Source organism: Mus musculus, chromosome 3 (assembly GCF_000001635.26).
Source record: "Mus musculus strain C57BL/6J chromosome 3, GRCm38.p6 C57BL/6J".
Taxonomy (NCBI): domain Eukaryota; kingdom Metazoa; phylum Chordata; class Mammalia; order Rodentia; family Muridae; genus Mus; species Mus musculus.
In genome coordinates this window covers 84,040,205-84,054,889 of record NC_000069.6, presented here as the reverse complement: position 1 = coordinate 84,054,889, position 14,685 = coordinate 84,040,205, and the positions used below count along the sequence as shown (strand labels likewise).

The window sequence follows — 14,685 nt, the reverse complement described above, 5'->3', positions numbered from 1 at the left end:
TGGCCCTTGCCTGCATCTGGCAGGAGTCCTGCCACAAGGCTTTCCATTCAAGATACATTCCCATACTGGAGGCTGCAGCTTTTACTACAGTCTGCCAATCACCAGGAGTCATAGCGTGATTCGCAAGCCTTTTGACTTGTGCTATAGTGAAATTAGCGCTGACTCCATAATTGCGGACTGCTTCTACAAGCTCCTTAATCTGTATATACTCTACCGGAGCGTGAACATGCCCACCCTCAGCTCCCTCAAAAACTGGAAATGCCTGTTGCATTTTCCTCTGTTCCTCTTTTGGAATGAACGAGTCTGAATGGTATCTCTGCACATAAGGTTCTGAATGGTACCTCTGCACATAAGATTCTGAATAGAACCTCTGCACATAAGGCGGAGGTGCACTAGGACCCTGAAGCCGACAGTCCGGAAGCCAAGCAGCAAGCTGGCTTTCGCCAGCCGCTTTTTGCCTTTTTCTGGACTGAGTAGCTTGCATTTTATCTTGCTGGTACCTTTCTCCCTTATAACGAACTGCTTCCTCCTCCAAGTCCGTTTCTTCAGAGGATCTCAGTCCTTCATCTGATTCTGAGCTACTAAAAGCTAGCTGCTTAAACTCATCTAGTGGTGGGTATAGGCTCCTTCTCCTAGAAACCTCCGCTGATTGATCTTTTTTCTTCTCTTTTTCCTTCTCCTTCCTTCCAAACTCTCCCCAGGTATTCTTCCCTGACATGATCTTTTCCTCGGGTTTGAGACCCATGGAAAGGCCTGTATGCTTAATTGGTGCACCATGTTTCCTCTTTGCTCCTGCTCTCTCTCCCCACTTTACCTCTGATAAACTGTTTTGAATTTCGTCCAGAATTCTCTGCCCTGCCTTAACCACTTGTTGACATGTGAAAAGGAACAGAAAGGCTTCTAACGCTGGAGAAAGTTCAAGGCCAGACATACCTCGTAAAGCTGTAACGTGTCCTGCAGTTCTGGTTCCGCCCCGCGAACGAGGGATCTCCCTTGCGCCGGTGTGATGGTAGTTCCTGGGTCTTCGGCGCCACTTATCCTGAGCTTTTGTCCCCCCAGGCAAGAACACACTCGGGACAACTGGAATCTTCTGCGGCAAAAGCTTTATTGCTTACTACTCAGGAGGAAAACCCCGAACCCAGAAAATGGCGCTGCTTATATAGCCTGCAGCATGACGTTTCAGCACCTGATGTGGCATGACAGCACCTGATTAGTTGCTTGCTCATCACCCCATTACTATGCCCCGAGATGGGCAGTGACTAGGCGTGAATTCACTCTTGCACTTGCGCATAAGGCTTGTTTACTAGTTAGGCGCAGTGGAAGCCAGCACCATCTTATAATGGCGATTGCTCATGGCCCAACTCTCCACAAATAAAGCCTTTCCTTTCCAACTTGCTTCTTGGTCATGATGTTTGTGCAGGAATAGAAACCCTGACTAAGACAAATTGATACCAGGAGTGGGGTATTCCTGTGACAACCTGACCATGTTTTGGGGAGGACTGTGGAAGGACTTTGAAACTTTGGGCTAAAAGATCCATTTGGTGTTAACAGCTCTCTGGGATATTGTGTAGGAGTTTTGGAAGATAATGTTGAGAACAATGCAGAAGATGGAGGCCTGGCTTGTGAAATTTCAGAGGAAAGATTAAAGACCCTTTTCAGGGCTGTTGTAATTTTGATTGTAAAGATTCTGTAGTTCTGGTTAGTTGGGGCTGAAGAATCAGCTGTGATTAACAATATACCAGAACTACTAAAGCAAAACCTTTGCATTACTGGGACTATTGATGCTGGTTAGCTGGAGCTAAGAAATTAGTGGTGATTAAGAAGAGACCAACATCATTGAGGTGAAATCTTCTGGGAAGTATTTTCTGAGAACACAGAGGCTACATTCCAGAGCTAGCCAAGGTTGTACCTTGTGCTGCAGCAGGACTTGGTAATGTATAAGACTCACCCACATGGTACTGGTTTTGAAGGCATGAAGGGGTCACAAAGAGCAGCTGGCACTCTGTGAGAGGCCATAGAAAGCTATTGGTGAAGGTGCAGGCTCAGTTGTAATTGATGGCCCAGGACTGAAGGGCTCATTCGAAGGAGTTGAGGCTTGGCACCATGAAGAGAGCCTATGAGAGGCTGTTGGTGAATCCTAGTTACAGTGGAAGACAGCAGTGTTTTAGAGATGCCAGTACCATGAGATGACCACCAAGAACAGCAGCAGTAGTGGAGTATAGGTAGCTGGAGCCTAGAAGACAAGCTGTGTGCTACAAAGGGCAGGGCTGGAGAAGTGACCCAAGCCCTTGGAGGAGCCTAGAAGATTATAAGTGGATCCCAGACATTGGACAGTTGGAGTTTGACTTTGCTTTTGATTGTGACTGTGCCCTGATATTTTTCTTTCTTGAAGGAAGGAAGTATTTTAGTGGAGCCCACAGTTAAGAGACTTTTAATTATAAAAAGACTTTAGATTTTAAAAGATATTGGATATTTTAAAGAGATTGAACTTTTAATATGTAAAGACTTGAGACTTGTAAAGTTATTTAGATCTTGTGGATGAATAAGAAAGTAAGGGTTGCAGCTTAATAGTGATGTGTTTGTGTGTCAAGTTGATAAGGGGTCAATTGTACTGGCTGGTTTTCTGTGTCAACTTGACACAAGCTGGAGTTATCACAGAGAAAGGAGCTTCAGCTGGGGAAATGCCTCCATGAGATCCAGCTGTAAGGCATTTTCTCAATTAATGATCAAGGGGGAAAGACCCGTTGTAGGTGGTGCCATCCCTGGGCTGGTAGTCTTGGGTTCTATAAGAAAGCAAACTGATCAAGCCAGGGGAAGCAAGCCAGTAAGGAACATCCCTCCATGACCTCTGCATCAGCTCCTGCTCCCTGACCTGCTTGAGTTTCAGTCCTGACTTCTTTAGTGATCAACAGCAATGTGGAAATGATGTTGGTACAGAATGTTGGTTAGAATAGAAACCTTAACTAAGACAGGCGGTAACCTGGAAACTGGAGCTAGGTACCAGGCTCTTAGTTAACTTGAGTTCAACCTTAGGTCAGGTTCTCTAAGATGGAGTCGGAAACCAAAATATCTGGCCTCTCAGTTTGAGTATATTGTCAAAGAACACCATGGCTAGCTTTGCAGTCTCGGGTAGAGTGACACTCTAGTGTTAGTCACCTTTTCATGCTGTGACAAAGTGCCTGAGAAAATGACTTAAAGGAAGACATAGTTATTTTGGTGGAGGATTTTGGAGGTTTAGACCCATTGGCCCTGAGCTCTTGTTTGTCATGAGGCAGAGTGTGATGAAGAGATTGCATGCGTCAAAGAGCAGAGCTGATGGTCGCATGGCATCCTGGAAAGCAGAAAAACAGAATGAGGGACAGAGGACAGCTATTGTCCCCAAGGGCCTAGTCCTTTCAACTAGGTCCATCTCCCAAGTTTCCACCACAGTCTATCAAATTATGAACCCATCAATGAACTAATCTGTACACGAGGTCAGAGCCATCATGATCCAATTATTTCCCCAGAGTCCCTAGACAGTGGTTCACTGGGGACCAAGCCTTGAACATATGCGCCTCTGTGTGTGTGTGTGTGTGTGTGTGTGTGTGTGTGTGTGTGTGTGTGTGTATTTGTATGGTATGGTATGGTATGATTATACCATAACACCTTCTTTAAGAGTCAGCATTATAAAGAATTTTTTTTCAGCAAAGTGCTTCTACATATCTTACTCTATCTAACCCTACCTATCTATTCCTCTTACTTGAAGATAACACATGGGCATTTTTTTGAGGGGTGGCCAGAAAAATACAGTTTTAACATATGAGCATCATGGTTCCAGAGACCTGACTCTATTACATCAATTCCCCTGGATAACTAGGACCATTCTAGCCATTCCCCATCCAGAACCTGCCCCTTGTGAGCTGCCAACTCTTTAGAAGAGCAGAGAAAGCCAATCACTCTCCTCCTTTATCTAAGTCTCCCTCACCTTGCTCACTCTCTTCCTGATGACCCCACTCCCCAGCCTTCCAGTTTATTTCCCTCAAACGTGCAAGATTTATCCCTTTGCAAAAGAGAAAAAAAAAAGATGTGGTATGAGTGTGTGTGTGTGTGAGTGCATGTGCACCTGTGTGTACACGCGCATATACACACACCTGCATGCACACCTGTGGAAGTCAGAGGACAATTGGCTGAGATCAGATCTTGCACTATGTTGAGTCCTGGGATTTGAACTCCACCCTCATGCTTGGCAGTGAGTGCCTTTACCTTGAGGTTATCTCACTGTGCCTCCTGCAAAGGAGAATCCTTAGACCACCTGACAGGGAGAGGAGCGCAGAGCCGCTTCGGCTTCTGCAAGGTTTTGAGTAGTAGTTTGTGTTTACACAAACACCCTCACCCACGACGATCCATCCTGTCAGCCACCCTCCCAGATGGAGCCCCAGCTCCTTTCTCCCTTCACAAACCCCACTTTCTGCCCACAGTCAGACCTCTTCCTCCTTCACATTTTTCCAGTCGGAAGTTCCTTTCATTAGCACTTCCTCCCACCTCTTCCTGTTTACAGGATTAAAATGTATACTCATGTGCAATATATATTTGCCATTGAATACTTTCTCCCCAAGGCTGTCAAGCGTTCTTTGTTTTTTCTGCTTAGGGGCTTTACGTGGCATTTTTCCAGGTAAAGCTCTTATAAATAACATTGGCATAAATATCTCACAAAATATATTTAAATTGTTTACTCTAAACTTTTATAACTACCACTTTGTCAAGAGCATGGCCATTTTTAGGACTCTTATCCCTTATTCCAGTTTTCTTCGAGGAAGGGGACTGTTCCAAAATGTCTTTGGTACTGTAGGAGTGGAGTTCTTCAAATCCTTCCAAATACTAAATTTTACAATAATTCATATATTTTTCTGGTGCTATGAACTATATAAAGCGACACTGCAGGGCTGGAGCTATAGACAGTTGGCATGAATTAGGCCTTGGGGTCCAATCCCCAGCATCAAAACTCCATACAATACAAGACAGTAAAGTGCTACCACAGCTGTCCTGATGTGCCCTTCTAAGTCAGGCACTAGGGGTAGGGAAGATGGGTCAGTGGGTCAGAGTGCTTACCATGCCACCCTGATGACTTGAGTTTCAGGTCTAGAATCCACAGAAGAAGCTGGACTCGGGTGATGCACATCTGTGAACCCAGCACTCTGTGATGGAGACAGGAGATTCACCTGGCCAATGCAGCACAGAGACAGAGACCTCACAAGAGGCTTTGCCTCAGAATAATAATAATAGTAATTAATAATAATAATGAATTAACAATAATAATAGGGAAAACTGACTCCCCAAAACCTGTCCTGTGTCTCCACATGTGCACCTGCCAACACAGACAGTCTCTCTCTCTCTTTCTGTGTCTCAGTGTGTGCTTCTCTCTGTCTCTGTCTCTCTCTCTCTGTCGCTCTCTCTCTCTCTCTCTCTGTCTCACACACACACACACACACACACACACGCATAAATCTTTAAAAAGAATTCAGAATTCAGGACTCAGATAATCTTTAATATATAGTAAAAAGTTCAGGATAGGTGGGGTAAGTCATCCCATCATATTTATTGTGAACTTGGTGGTCCTTTAATTGCTGTTTGGTAATATTGTTACTGCTATAATCTGCTTACATATTTCCTCATCTACTGATAATTGCCAAAGTTTCTTGGCTGTTTATCCAGCCCTCAGGTTTCAACCCCAGCACACCAGCTTAGAGTGCTTACCCAGAATGAGGGCCCTAGGGAGGAGCAGGGGGCATGCGGCCAGCGAGAATGGAAACCAAAGTTCCCTGAGCCCTAGACAGTGCTCTTTCTCACGTCCTGCATTTCCCACTGCTTTCTGGAAATGCAAATGTCTCAGGAATGCAGCTGTGTGATGCCTTCCCTCCCAGCCCTCCCTCAGCAGCCCAGCAGCCATGGGCTGAGGTTCCCACTCCAGCTGTTTGTGATTCTGCTCCTTGGCTCCGACCCATGGTCTCAAGGACTCTCTTAAGAGCTGGGCTCCAGTCTGTGGCGCTTCCTACTGTTCCCTCCACGCTACTGTTGGCGGTGGAGTTGCCTCAGGTCAGGTCTCTGCCTGTCTTGTTTGGCTACAGTGTTCTTCCCAGGCTGAAAGGCTGCTTCTCCCCCACATCGGCAGTGGCCAGCCACGCTGTGAGGATTAGCTTTCTGTGCAGGTGAAGGGCCTCACTAATCATGATCAGCAGCTTCTATTCTGACGGAAGCATGGAGGGTTGTGTCTCAAAGGGTGTGGAGCCAGATGTCATATTCTGCCCTCAGTAACTGAATGGACAATTCTATCACATCCATAAGGGTGTACCTTTATTTCCTATACACACACACACACACACACACACACACAGGTGCACTTGCACAGAGAAAGAGAGGGACAGAGACAGACATAGACAGAGATAGAGAGAGACAAAGACAGTAGGCCAGTAATGCAGGTGATGAAAGAGAATGGGAGGAGAGGGAAAGGGAGGGAGGGAGAGAAAGAGAGGGAGAGGGAGAGAGAGAGAGAGAGAGAGAGAGAGAGAGAGAGAGAGAGAGAAAGAGAAAGAGAAAGAACACATGCACTGAATGTAGCCAGTTTTAGCAAAATGCTCTGGCATATTAATAGAGTCAGGGGCTAGGTTGCCTGGGTTTGAGTCCTGGCTCAGAAGGAGGTTCCCGAGATCTGCTCAGGTGAGCATTCGGTCCTTTCTTTGGCAGGGCCTTTTGTTGTTATATTGTTCTATATAGGTATATCCTACATGCCCAACCTGTTTTTTACATTTGTTTGTTTGTTTATATAGAGATGGGGAGCTGCCCTGATGCCTAGATTGGGCTCAAATGCTCTTCCCATAGCCTTTTGTAGCTGGAACTACAGGCATGTGCCACTGTGCCTGGCTCTTCTTATTCTTGTTAGCTCTGGAAAGAGACACTGATCATAGGAAGATGGGCAGATAAAACCTTACCTAAGGGGCTTCTTTCTCAGTCAGTGGGCAGTTCTGTATGGCCTTTGGAGGCAGAGTAAGAGAGCTTTATCCTGGTGGTGACTCTGACTTAAACCTATGTCAGATGGAAGAACTGAGGCAGGGTGTCTGTGAAGGCCATAGTTTCTGCTGGCCTGGCATTGAAGTTGACGTGGTGACACCAGTTTATGAGCCACCTCTCCTCTCCTGCAGTGTCCATCCAGATGCTCAGGCTTCGTCTTATTCAGGGTCTCCTACCCCTCCTCCTGGTTTGTATGTGTATGTGTGTGTGTGTGTGTGTGTGTGTGTGTGTGTGTGTGTGTGTAAACTTTGCCAAGTGATGCTAGATGGGCTAGCCAGGTATATGTGGGGAAAACAGACCCCCTTTATCACTCCTCCTTCAAAATATGTGGCTTACGGAGTGCTGAAGCAGCAGGTTGTTATTTGAACTTTATGTGCCAAGCCTAACATGACTGTAATTTGAAGGCACGCCAATCCAGGAAGCTGTGAAGTTGCTCTACATGGTAAATTCTGAAGCGGTAAAAATTGATGAATTTTAAAAGCTCGGGTTTCTGCTTTGCAAGCTCTCAGGTTAGGGCAGAAAACCCACTCAAAGCTAGAAGTGGAAAGGACTGAGAGGATGTATCATCTTATGACTGTTTAAAAAGGCCATGGGGGTGAAGTGTCTTATAGGCTGTAGAGCGTATTGCAGAGAGGTTATTCAGATGGGTAAGTCAAGTAGATGGTCACTTAGCTCTGGAGGCTGGCATAGAGTGAGCCTGGGAGCTCCTTCATCAGCCGAGTTATAGGACCTCACTCATACAGTGCAACACGGACCTCAGTTAAATGCAAAGACCAGCCCCCACCGTACCCCATCTCTGTTGCTCAGTATAATGCCACTTCTGGAGTCATGGGACGTTCAATAGCCAGAAAGGGTCTCTGTGGTTTTGACATTTTGTTAAAAGTGTTCCACATTTCTGGTCCCATTGTGTTGCTTAGCATTTCCAATTACATGCTTTTTGTTGTCCTTGTTGTTGTTCTTAGGTGTGAACCCAGAGGTGGGGGGGCGGGGGCGGGGGCGGGGGCGGGGGCGGGGAAATGTCAAGGTGAGAATGCTCAACCACTAAGTTCTACACTCAGCCCCATCTGGTTACATATATTCAAATGATCACTGTTAGAGCAGTGGTCAGCATGCATTCAATACCTGTTCTCTTGAGGATGTTAAGTACTGTCCCAATGCCCTAAAGTATAGCTTAAGACTTGTTTTGAATTCTAGTTTTGCTCTCACTGTCTAATGACTGAGCAATTACACCTTGTTTCTCTGTGTGCTATGAGCCAAATATGTTACCGTCCCCTCCAGTTCACTCGTGGTAGTATTAGGAGGTGGCACCTTTGACAAGTGGTCAGGTCATGAGGGTTGTTATGATATGAAGATGAAATGTCCCTACGGGCTCCTGAGTTGGTCCTCGATGGTGCTGCGGTTTTGGAAGGTGACAGAACTTTTAGGAGGTGGAGCCTAGCCTCAGGTGTTTCCTGTCAGACATCCTGTCACAGAGGTGAGAAAAGTCACTAGCATAAAGTGGAACCCTCCCGAATGGGATTGGTGCCTTGTCAAAAGACCTCAGAGAACTTCTTGCCACTCGTGATGAGAAGACTTATCGAATAGATAAGAGTTAGGAGTTGGGCCTTCACCAGACACTGGATCTATGTTAACCTCAGACTCCTCCTTCTAAAATAGTGGGGAACCAGTCTGTGTCATTTTCAAGCCACCCAGTCTAGAGTATTTTGATAGAAAAGCCTTAATGGACTGAGACACTATGTCTCTATTTCGCCACGTGTGAAACAGTAGGGGCAGCAGCACCTCTATCCTCTGATGATATTGGAGGGATGGGCTGACTTACATGCAAAGTATTTAGGGCAGGGCTTTGCACATCATGAATGCTACATGAGCATTTCTAACATCAGTTCTCACAGCAGCAGCTGAGTTGCCGTAGTTTAAGACAGTGGTTCTCAACCTGCGGGTTATGACTCCTTTGGGGGGTCACATATCAGATATCCTGCATATCGGGTATTTACATTACAACTTATAACAGCAGCAGAAATTACAGTTATGAAGTAGCAATGAAATAACTTTATGGGTTGTGGGGGGGTCACCAGCATGAGGAACTGTATTAAAGGGCTGCAGCATTAGGAAGGTTGAGAACAATTGCTTTAAGATGTAAATGGTGCCAGAGTTGGAACAGTAGGTAGCATTTCTGCTTCCCAGGGTAGGGCTAGGTATTACATTGTTGTTTATGTAGGATCTTGAGTAATGGTTTCCCCAAAGACCATCTCACCAAGACATTGCCTCGATTTTCTTGCTGCTCTTGGACAGTTTATCTTCCAACAATGAGGGAGAAAAATAAGAAAGGATGCAGTATGGGGATTTATACATTTTGATTCCCCAAGCAGACAATTTCAACCACAAAGTGAAACTCATTACATCAATGTATTTTCTACCTTAGAGGTTTATACAGATAACTGTCTTGGTAGGCCATACGCCAGCACGCACAAAGGTCCATAGAAGGACAAGGTCTGTATGCTTAGATGCATGGAGACTGAAAGAAATACATGACAGATTATCACTGTAATGGCATGTGGATAGGCCATTTTTATAGTTAGTTGTAGCTCATTCCATAAGCTTTACAACTATAGCTGGGTCTTCGTAGGGTTTTTAAAAATTTACTACAAATATCCTATATCAAGTGGAATTAAAACCTGATATAAAGAAAGGTTTCTTTTTCCTCCTCCTCCTCCTCCTCTTCCTCCTCCTCCTCTTCCTCCTCCTCCTCTTCCTCCTCCTTTTTGTTTTTCAAGACAGGGTTTCTCTGTAAGTCCCGGCTGTCCTGGAAATCACTCTGTAGACCAGGTTGACCTTGAACTCAGAAATCTGCCTGCCTCTGCCTCCCAAGTGCTGGGATTAAAGGCGTGTACCACCAATGCCTGGCTTAAAAAAGGTTTCTGATTTAAATTCTTGTCAAGAGACAGGATGGTGAGATGAGGTAGTGTTTCAACAAGTGCTAATTGTTTCACCTCCTAGCCTTAGTTTCTAAATAAGGATTGCACTAGTTCCATCAGGTTCTTATGAAGTATATATAGTCATGTAGGTATCATGAGTTCTCTTTCAGGACATAGTTCCTGGCCATGTGGTTTGGCCTTTAGTCAGTGAGTCTGTAGAATGAGATGTTCTCTTTGCTTCAGGCATCCTTGAACTAAGGCTTATGGTTAACTCCAGCCCCTCTGCCTTGGACACTCCATGTACAGCAAACATAACAGCACTACGTAAGTGATGGATTGCGAGAGTCCAGTGTGACGATGAGAACACGGGGATTTCAGCAGAGAAAACAGAGAGTGAGGGCTGTTGAGATGGCTCCTCAGGTAAAGGCACTTGCTTCCAAGGCCAATAGCCTGTATTGTTCTCCAGCCTTCCATGTGATGCAACAAGAACTGGCTTCTGGGTGATGTGACAAGAACTGGCTTCTGGGTCTCTGCGAGTTTGAGGCCAGGCTTGCCCAAAGAGCCAAGTCCAGGACAGTTAGGCATAAAATAAGATTAAAAAAATATAATAAAAGAGATTTAAAAGAAGAAAATGCAAAGGCTCAAAGATGCTTTTAGTACTGGTGGGCTTGAAGAACATGAAGACCATTGAGCTGAAGGGCACTGGCTATTGGAAAGGCCAAGTTAAGTAGGCAGAAGGTGGGCACTGATAGTTCTCTTATAGTTCTTATGGGATTACTCTAATAAAAGTTTTACTCTAATATAAGTTCTGTTTCTGCTACAGAAAACTACTGGAGAGCTTCATGCACAACTGGGGCTCTATTTTTAAGTGGCCATTCTGGATCAGTTGTGATGTAAGGATCATGGGAGCAGAGAGGCCAGTACAAGGACGCACAGGCACCTGCGCGAGAGGCTGGGAGCAGGCACGGCAATAACAGGGATGGTGGAAAGGTAAGCCATGGGAAATAGTCTGGAAGTGGACACATTATGATTTTTTTTGATAAATTTAAAGGGTATAAAGGAAAGAAGAATTAAATATGACTCCTGGGCTTTGGCTTGAGGAACTAGGTAGATGGTGGTACCACAACTTGACTTTTAAGACTCGGAAGTATTATGTCTGGATAGATGAAATTAAGAATTTGAGACATGTCATGTTTGAGATGCTTATAATACAGTGAGCTATTAATGACAAGTAGGCAGTTACATTAAGAGTGGAGCTTCCAGATGTGCTAAAAATTTGAGACTCACATTCTTAAAGATAGTAACACGGGGCTACGAGCCCATTCAGAGAGGGTATGAAGGGTATGGAGGACCACATCCCAAGACTCTTGCTGTAAAGGCTGGGCATGGGAGGAAGAGTTGCCAAGAGAATGCCTAATGTCTTAGCTTCTTCTACACTGCTATCAAAGAATACTACGGAGTGGATAATTTATAAAGAAAGAAATGTATTCCTAACAATTCACAACCTGGGAAATCTAACATACCTAGTTTGTGCCTGCAGGGAGGGCCTTCTTTCAGGGCAGAGAATTCTTAATAATTGTACACACTGGAGGCTTCAGGAGGTAAGATGGGGTGAAGTTATAGCAAGTGGCTAATGAAGTAGCTCATCAGGTAAGGGCTATTACCTCTAACCATGACCCACAGTTCGGGTCCTGGGACCCACATGGTAGAAAGAAAGAATGATTTTATGGGCTATCCTTTAACTTCCACACATACAATCGCACCGACATACTCAATAAATAAATGTAAAAATAATTCTAAAAAAATGGTGTAGCAAAAAAAAAAAAAGTGCCTTTGAATCAAGGAATCAGTTTGCATACCAGGAATGTAGGTTTCGACCCTATTTGTGGGAATTTCCTTCTAGTCAGAGCTGAAGCTTAGATACCAGTGGCTTAGTGAAACTCTTGGTCTTATTTCATTGGGGTGAGGCCTAAGACTGATTGATGGGCCAGCAGAAGGTTGCTCCATGTATAGGAATTATTCCAAGGTTGGAATGATAAATGAAATGTTAATCAACAGCTAATTCACACATTTGCCTATTAGTATCAAATTTAACACTTTATAGGTATGCCACACCTCCACAATGGGAATAAATTGTAGTACAATTTCTAGCATTTCTTGAGTACCTAATGGCAGATGTTTAGCATGCCTTATCTCACCTCATCTCCACAGTACTTCCTGGGACTTAGCATGGCTAGTCTTCTCTAGATTAGGGTTGTTGGGTTTACCATTTGAGTCAAATTTATATAGGATGTGTCAAGATACAATTTGTGTATAGACTCGCTTTTCATCTGTACTCTAAAAAAAAAAAGTTAAAAAACATTGTTAACATCATGGATGTTTTAAAATAAGAACTGATATTGTCATTGTGGTTTTGTGGTGCTGAGGATCAAAGCCAGGGTCTTGTGAATGGGGCAAGGGTGGCGCTACTGAGCTACATCCCCAGCCTTCTTTTCCTTTTCAATGTTGAGGTAGAGTCTCATAAAGTTGCCTAGGTGGTCTTTACATGTCCTCTGCTGCCCCTAGGATGGCCTGGAGAGTTCTCTATTCTCCTGCCTCAGCACTGTTAACCAGAGTTCATAGGCCTGGGCCACTAGACAGAGTTGAGGGTGAGCTTTTTGTTACTGTGTTTTGCTTTTTGTTTTTAGTTTATGACATAGATTTAACAACAACAACAGAAGCTAAATAAAAAGAATAAAGATTTTCCTCAATTTCTCAGCTCTAACAGTCTGTGGCTCTGTCATTAACAGGGATAGCAGGAACACAGCACAAATACATAGGTGCTGTCTTTGGAAAACAATTTTACCTTGAAACATGGGAGCTGCTTATTGGACCATACCTTCCTGTTGCTCGTGAGTCAGCACGAAACATCCCTCCAGAGAAGGCCAAGTGGGTCAGATTTATCTAAGAAGACAGCTGTGTGGTCCTGGATCCTTCTCCAGTCTCGTGGCACTGCAGATACACGCTTCTGGCTTCGTGAATAACGGTCAGTTACCCACTTTGTAAAGAACCCAACACGGAAGTAGCAGTCTGCCCTGGAAAACCTTTGGTAGGAGAATAAATGAGAGCAGACTCAAATATGGCCTACGGTAATATTCCTCAGTCTTTTAAGTAGTTCTCTTTGAGAGTGTGATACTTTTTTAATGTGAGATTTTATTAGTAAAAAGGTAAAATAATTTAAAAATCGGTGGAGTTTTGCATCATGACTTTTAAATTATACCTGTCAATATTTGCTTGTTTTCTTAGTATGGGTTTAAAATTAATTAACATTAAAATTAACATTTAATATTTACATAATAAATAGTAAAAACTGAAACACCTAGTGTGGGCTGAAACATGTGTTGGTTTTGTGGTACTGTGACCTGAACCAAGAGCTTTGCATGCGATAGCCGGGACATACCATCGATTTTCTGAGACCCTTGAATGCAGTGAGGGAATTTCAGTATCCGAGGGGCAAATAGAAACCCAGAGAAGTGAAATGAAGAGGAAAAAAAGGGTCCAATGGGATAGGACAGGACATCCTTGCCAGGGATGCACCCAAGCAATCTGGGGGGGGGGGGAGTAAGAAATAATTGGAGCTGCTCAAGTTGGACAAAGCAAAATGACATTTCCATGTGGACATTTGCTTTTATCAAGTGTTAAGTATGGCAAAGAAATCAGGTGGTTTAACCTCATTTAGAGTTACATCCAGACAAAGAGATTAGGTTCACAGTATGGTATTATGAAGAGAGCATCCATCATTCATATTGTCCTTGACCAACATCTGACCTGCTATGAGACTACATTTTTTCCCATAGTCTAGACTGGAAGGCTCCAGAAGCAATTAAACAGAAGATCAATGTAAGCAGACAGGTGTACACCATCACTTCCTGAAGCTCACAGTCTCTGAGTTTCATACGAGCTACGTTTGCTGCACACAGCAAATCAACTTAAAAAAAAAAAAAACAGAGGCAGAAAATAAATTTCCAAGTATGACTTACACTACTTATTAATATTGTTAACTGGCAGGCGATCTGTGCCCTCCACTTCAACTACGTTTAGCAAGTGGCTGGCTCACTTTTGCAGTCTGATTCTGCAGGTCCATCTGCAGGGCTCTTGAAGGTCTAACCTAAGCTCTCCCACCTGTCAGGATTTGGACCGTCTCCACAGAGGGCGCTGAGCGCATTACCGCCACGCGGCGCTGAGGTCAGCCTCTCGGGTGTTGGGAGAGCTTTTTATTCTAAATTACAGACCTCGCAGCCACCGGATATCCTCGCTGCATAACAGGCAGTAGCTGTGCGGCTGCACTCGCGTTTCCTGACAACCACAGCAATATTTCCACTAATATCCTGTTCAAGGCCAAGCGCTGGGCTACGATTCATTCCCAGGACCCCTCCCCCCGGGGGGTTAGTGCCCCCACCGTGGCCCGGGTGTCATCGACAAAGAGAACCTCATGAAAGTTCACGACAACACCCTCTCCCCGTGGGCCGCGAGCCCCAGCCCCCAGAGTCAAGCTTCTGGGGGCCCTCGGGCACGTGCTGCGCGCTGTGAGCGTTCGCATTGTCTTCGTCCCTCCGCTCCCCGCCGCGTTCCATCCCCTTCTATCTGCGGAGCACACGCGCTCGGGAGCAAGCGGCGCGCCGGCGCTGAGCAGCAGTCCAACAGCTGCGGGGGCGGGCCCAACAGCGGGGGGCGGGCCCGGAGGCGG

General features: G+C 45.0%; 1 long non-coding RNA gene across 6 annotated transcripts; it reads right to left on the bottom strand.

Annotated features, from left to right (window-relative positions):
* Positions 1-2,852: 2,852 nt before the first annotated feature.
* Gm30352 lies at positions 2,853-14,669 on the bottom strand. 6 transcript variants are annotated; one of them, XR_001783862.2, is made up of 5 exons: positions 13,979-14,669; positions 12,838-13,042; positions 12,158-12,296; positions 5,089-5,174; positions 2,853-3,331 (listed from the first exon to the last, which is right to left on the bottom strand). It is a non-coding gene; the product is annotated as a predicted gene, 30352 (long non-coding RNA). The 6 variants fall into 6 exon arrangements; XR_867386.3 differs by having other exon boundaries at positions 12,158-13,042; XR_867387.3 differs by lacking the exon at positions 12,158-12,296 and having other exon boundaries at positions 5,089-5,198.
* Positions 14,670-14,685: the final 16 nt, after the last annotated feature.